Raw genomic sequence first — 6,679 nt, forward strand, 5'->3', positions numbered from 1 at the left:
CGCTGATACACAAATGAAATCCTGTCTGTCTTTTCTGCCATTGTCCAGCAGCAGCTGGCCTCAGTCAGAACAATGCTTTCACTAAAAGAGCTTTTGGATGCTGAGCATGGGATTCACCAAATATTTTGGATTGAAACAGCTTGTAGTTGCAGCAGCCATTTTCTAAAGAGCTACAGAAACAGTGTTTGGAGAGATTATCCGAATGTTTCTGAATTTTCCCCAACACATAAAGGAAATCGAGGTGGCGCTCACAGCTCTATACAGTATGGACTGAAAATAAAAATACAGAGGTTGATTAAGGAATTTGGAAAATGATTCAGCTTTTCTTTGTGAGTAAAGCGCCACTGCTGTGAAATAGTGAAAACCCCTTTACTCCTCTTTGTTCAACTGTCAAGTCTGTTGAGTTCTTGTCGACTGACTGCAAAACATTTTACATTGAGTATAAATTGCATATAATAAGTATGGACTTATTTGATTGATTAACTGATTGGTTGTCAAAAGTAATACATCTGTAACTATTTTGATGATTGAGTACCGGTAATAGTAATATTTCAAGCAAAAATGCACAACATCTGATGTGACGATGATCATTTATAGTTAATTTATGACATAATTATATAATTGTATAACATCAAAAGCTTAATTACTGAGTTTCTTGAGAAAATACTAATTAGCTGCAGCCTTAATGGAACTGCGGCTCAGCTTTACTCAGTGAAGAGTTTAATTCAGGTCTGACACATATCCACCATTTAAAAAGAGAAAGTGTAATGTCCTCTGAGGAGAAGTGACTGTAATTAACTCCCTTGCATTTCCTGTGTGACACCACAGTGAAACAGAAGTGACAGCTTGGTATGTACAAGTGTCACAGACTCACACTCATCATTGTGGAGGTCAACGGTCGGCTCGCCCAGCCTTTTTTTTTCACAGATGTTGTTTTCCTGTGCTGTTGGACACCAGATCTGTCCTGATCCTGCGACTGAGAGTCTGTGTCGATATCCGAAGGGGGTGAACGAACGTGCGCTGGCTGCTCAGTGTGCAGCTGCTCGCAAAGTAAATGATCTCGCTCACATTGTTAAATTGTTCAGCCTTTCCTCCATTTTTTAACCAAGGAGGCATGAAATTGATTGAAATTATCTTTTGCAGCTCGGAAATAGATTTAAAATTCTCCTCATGATCAATAGGTGGCACTCAAGATCCTTGACAGTTTTAGCCAAGTCATTCATTTACAGGGATGATTTATAGCCGCAAACAGTGAGACAGTTAATAAATACATTTTTTTTGTCGCATATTTTCACAGTTGTGACCATGTCTTCATTCAAAACATGTTTTATATGTTATATGATGCATATATTATGTCCAGAGATAATTAAACATGTCTTTAATCAAACACAGGAAATGACATTAGTCAGCCTTCTGACGGATGTGAGTCTATCAACAGCCTTTTCTGCACATCTCTGTCCTTCACTCTCATTCTTGGCCGCTGAAACTCTTATTCAGGCATTTATCACCTCCAGATTTGATTAATGCAACAGCACCCTCTACGGCACAACCTCCAAAGTCCTGCAGTGCATCCAAAAAACCTCCCACCTGAGTGCTTCCTCCCTCTCTCTCTCTGTCTCACCCCTGCTCCCTTGTATTACTCACCCCCTCCCTCTCCAACTTGCCCGTTGGCTTTGCATGCAGCAGAGGGACGCAGATCAATCCACTTCTCTCCACATAAAGAGCTGTTCATCACGTTGCTCCTTCCACATCTCTGTGGCCTTTTTAACTTCCCCACACACACACACACACACACACACACACACACACACACACACACACACACACACACACACACACACACACCTTCCTCCAGAGCTGTGCCAACGTCCTAAACCCTCTCATCAAGGACAGAGCGCCTACAATCTCCTCCATTATCCACCTTTAGACGCACTATTAACAGTCACCTTTTCAGTGAAGCAAGGATCATTTCGCTCTCACAAGCCATGTCTGATATGGCGAGCCATTTTTTTTTTTTTTCTGTGAATGTCAAATTAAATAAAAATGATGGAATTGGTTCAAAGGGCTTTTTTCTGAGCCTTTTAAACTTTATTGCTGTATTATTCCAGCACAGCCGTGAGCCCTATTTCTTTACAAGTTTCTAAAAGAGTAAAAGGAAAGTTTGCTGGAATAGATATGGTGGTGGCTCTCGAGGGGAAATCAGGGGATCACCAGAGTTAGTAGGATTCATCATCTGGCTGTCGTGAACGTCTAGACCAAATTTCATGGCTATTCATCCAGTAGATGTAGAGATATTTCATCCAATAGACATGACATTGCCATTACAGTACAATCTTGTCGCCAGAATAGCCATAAAATAAAAAAAAAGAAAAAGAAAAATGGGCCCGACAGAAATTAACAGAGAATTTAATTTAGAAATTACAGCTCAAACTGCCAGGCAACATAAAAGCAATAAACAATCTGCATGTCCAGCAAAACGTTTGCAATTTTGGAAATCAGCATCATATAATTGAATGATGATATGAGCGTTTAGGGGCTCGCCGGACATCAGAGCAGTCAAACAGCAGTTTACCTTCAAACTCCTCCAGCCGTGGCCGCACATAATGGACAGTCAGGCCTCTCGGAGCCAGCGCGCCCATTAGCCCGGGCTAATGCGTCCAGGACTCCCCGCCATGCGCTGCCCATCATCACTCCAGCCTGGATCTGGTTTCACACAGAAGCCGCCTTCATCTCTTTGTGCTCGGGGCAACTCTTGCTCCAAAACAATCACCCCTCAGGAACAGTTGCTGAGAAATGAGAGGTTGTTTTTTAGTTTTTTACTCATATTAAACTGTTTGTTTGTTTGTGTGTTTGTTTGTTTAGAAGCTGAGGTTACCAGATCTTTTATCCCAACTTCTATCAAATTTCTTAACGAGTCTGTGCAATAATTCTTATAGTGCTCTTACCATGGTGAATTTATGTGGTGTATGTAATGTGCTATGTTGTGGGATGTGTGCAATATGTGTTATGTTATGTTATGTTATGTTATGTTATGTTATGTTATGTTATGTTATGTTATGTTATGTTATGTTATGTTATGTTATGTTATGTTATGGGATGTGTGCAATATGTGTTATGTTATGGGATGTGTGCAATATGTGTTATGTTATGGAATATGTGCTATGTTATGGGATATGTGCAATGCTGTTGGATTAATATGGCTGAGGTGTATTGTTCTTTTGTTTTTTGTTTTTGTCATTGTGGCCATTAAGGCATTTATGGCGCAGCTACAGTGTCCAAGACAAATTTCCCTGAACGGGACAATAAAGTTTATCGTATCGTATCGTATCGTATCGTATCGTATCGTATCGTATCGTATCGTATCGTATCGTATCGTATCGTATCGTATCGTATCGTAGCGTATCAACTTAAGGTGCAGGAGGGAGTTTGAGGTAAATTTAAAAAATGTTAGGGTTTGGATAAGACAAGAAACAAGCTGCACATTTAGAAATGAATGTATTTGCTACAACAATTGGTAAACTGACTGTGTAACTTGTAGGTAACACTTTATAATAAGTAAGTACACACTATTAAGCAGTAAATACTGAATTCATCATTTATAACACTATAATACTTATTAGTATGTAGTTTATAAACACAGTTAAAAATGTTTTACTCATCATTGATAAGCACAAACTGTATTTATAAACTACATACTAATGAGTATTCATGTGTTATAAATGAAGAATTCAGTATTTATTTGCTACTTATTATAAAGTGTTACCAACTTGTATATTGCACATGTACAGTAACAGAGATCGGCTTTCTCTTTCAAAGTGTGAAGTGGATATTGGCTCATTCAGAGGGGTGAAATTGTTTTTTGACCATGCCTGTGATCTTGGGTTTCACAGCTCTGGCTTTCTAAATGGACCCGGTGCATTAAGGGCCAGAGAGGAGCACGCTGCAGAGTGCTCTTAAAAGGCAAAGAGGGGCGGTGGGAGAGGGGGGGAGGAAAAAAGAAAAACAACAACTTGAGACAGCCTCAGTGTTTTTTTTTTCAGGCTCGTTGCCCTGCTGTAGAGCGACACCGACATGTACCAACCATGTATGGAAGCGCCTCGTATCTGGTTTCAGTCGTCAAATCACAACAATCACGCTGATGGAGAGGGGGCAGAGATGTATAGGGAGGGTATGGTGACTGACATGAGGGCACTCGTGTGATGGAGGGGGAACGTTTTTGTTTTTTGCTTCTTCTTTTTTTCCATTTCCTGTCTCCGCTTCGTTACAACTGGATCATGTTTGGTAGTTTTGTGCCATTAGAGTATCAGAGGAGGGTTTGTGGTGCAGTGGGCAGTTTCTGTGATCAACCACCAACCAAGTTTTCATCCTCTGAACTGTCGACATTTGTTAAATATTTCTCAATTTTGATTTATTTTGATTAGGATCTTGATTTATTTCCGCAGGTTGCCTCTTTACAGGTCCTGAGCAGCATTATCATGAATCTGGACACCACACCTGATGAATGTAAGTCCAACAATCACCCTTTCTTCACCTGTTTTTTTTTGGTTTCCATCAACTCCTGGGGGGAAAATCTGACTCTTCAGCTGCTAAATGCTCCTCTGTGTTTACCAGAGCAGGTATTGTACAGTGGGGTTTTTTAGAGCCTTTTAAATGAGAGCAGCTGCTGTGGCTGAAAACAACACTTTGAAAGATCCTGTTCACTTAAAAGCTGCAGACCAAAACAATAAGCATTAAGTTTAGTCGCCCATTATTATGAATAATTCATTGTAGATGCTTTAAAACTCCAGAATATGTTTAGGATTGTATTTATTATGTCATAAAAAGTTCTCCAAACTCAAGAATAAATGCTCAAGTTCAAATATTATTTCCCATCTGAAATGTTTTTCCCCTTTCTTATAATTAACTTAACAGTTAGTATTCAGTGTCAATTGTTTGATTTAACTTTAAACTTGTATCTATTTTGATTCAGTACTTGTAGTAAACTACAACAGTGTGATGTGTAATTATGACTGACAGTGTATGATTTATGATCCCGGCACCACCACCGCCCACTACTTACATTGCAATATATCCTGTCAGTGAGTTTCATAATTTACTGTGTCTTTTTACCGGATCTTATTTTGTCGTGTCTCTCTCTCTCAGCTCCCAGAGAGAAGAAAGAAAGAAACACCCATAATTCACAGCACATTCGGTGTGACCATCTTGACTTCACGTTGAACTGTGAGTCAGTTTTAAGATTTTATTATGTTCAAATTGCAGAGTTGAAAATCTGAAAGCACTTGGAATAAAAACATACTTTTGAGCCAAAGCTCGGGCCCCAGACTGAGACAGTGACACATCCTGCAGACTTTTCATTCCTTTATATTTTCTGTTTGTGTCTCCCTCTCACTCTGAAGCCCACAGTTTCTCCGCCATAAGAAGAACGAAGGGTGACTCATCATGCTGAAGCAAATATGCCAATAGTGCGCGCTACCAGCAGGGTGTGTAAATTCCACACCTGTCCCATCATCCTCAATCCCTCCCCTCTCTTCCCCTCTCTCCCCCCTCCCCCTTTTGTGCTTCTCTCTTTTCACACATGCTCTCCCCCTCGCTCACCCACACCTCACACCGAACAGCTTGAGGAGTAGGAAGCAGCGCTGTCTTGCTAAGAACATGCAACAACAGAGAAAAAAACAGGGACAACCAGCAGGGAGTGATGGCGACGCCGAGGGCCTCCGTCTGTCTCATCGACCACCGCCACTTGTTTACAAACAGGTGAGTTGAGATTTGAATCCTTTTTTTTTGTTTGTTTTTTTACAGGCGCTTTCAAAGCCAGATGAATGACGGCTGGTCCAGCTGTTTGGTCAACAGAGGAGAGAAAACGTAACATGAGACATAACAAACATGAAATCCACTGCATGTGTTGGAACGACACTGTATCTTTCTTATTGTGGGAATGTTTTTTGGGGGTTTTTTTGCAGGAAATGTCGCTGCTGATTTGCTTGTGTAGACTATTTTGGACCGAGCCAGTTTTTCCTTCTGTTTCTTCATTTCGTGGTCTTCCTCCGTCCTCCTATTCCACCCACTTTTTTCAGCATCTCCGAAAGGATTTACATGGTTCTCCCTCTCAGAAAAAGTTAACTAAAGTCATGTATGACAGTGACGGTGGAGGAGGCTTTGTGTTATCCTGCTTATTTAATCCCATGATGGATCATCACAGTTCTTCTCCACAGGAGAGGAGGAGGAGGAGGAGGAGGAGGAGGAGGAGGAGGTGGCGGGATGACAAAGGCTGCAGCTGCCTTTTCTTCTCCTGAAGCAGGGTGAAAAATGACATAATGGCAGCCGAGCTCAGGTAACTTCACTTGGACACTGATACCCTTGAAACTAATCCAACTCTCTGGGTCGTGTTTACAAGATTTTGTGCCGCGGTGAGAGTGCAAACTTCAAGTAAGGATGAGGTGATGAGGGTAACTTTTAAGACTGTGGAGAAGAAATAACAGTTATCTCAGTCATAAGTCCGTCTTGTCCTACTTCTGTTACTTTACTGTGATTAAAACGGTGCAAATCGTTCATGATCGCGTGAAGCCTGCACACAGATTCTCCCATTTCACTTAGCAAAACAAGTAACACTGTACAGACAGAGTGAACGAGTGTGTGTGTGTGTTTTAAGTTTGTTCATGAAGGTCCGGATCGAAGCAGC

At 40.9% G+C, this 6,679-nt stretch overlaps 1 long non-coding RNA gene across 1 annotated transcript; it reads left to right on the forward strand.

Annotated features, from left to right (window-relative positions):
• Positions 1-4,937: 4,937 nt before the first annotated feature.
• LOC146970355 (uncharacterized) lies at positions 4,938-6,093 on the forward strand. The gene is made up of 3 exons (XR_015038060.1): positions 4,938-5,220; positions 5,616-5,754; positions 5,961-6,093. It is a non-coding gene; the product is annotated as an uncharacterized LOC146970355 (long non-coding RNA).
• Positions 6,094-6,679: the final 586 nt, after the last annotated feature.

This window comes from Trachurus japonicus, chromosome 17 (assembly GCF_045865225.1).
Source record: "Trachurus japonicus isolate A0001 chromosome 17, Traja_1.0".
Lineage (NCBI taxonomy): Eukaryota > Metazoa > Chordata > Actinopteri > Carangiformes > Carangidae > Trachurus > Trachurus japonicus.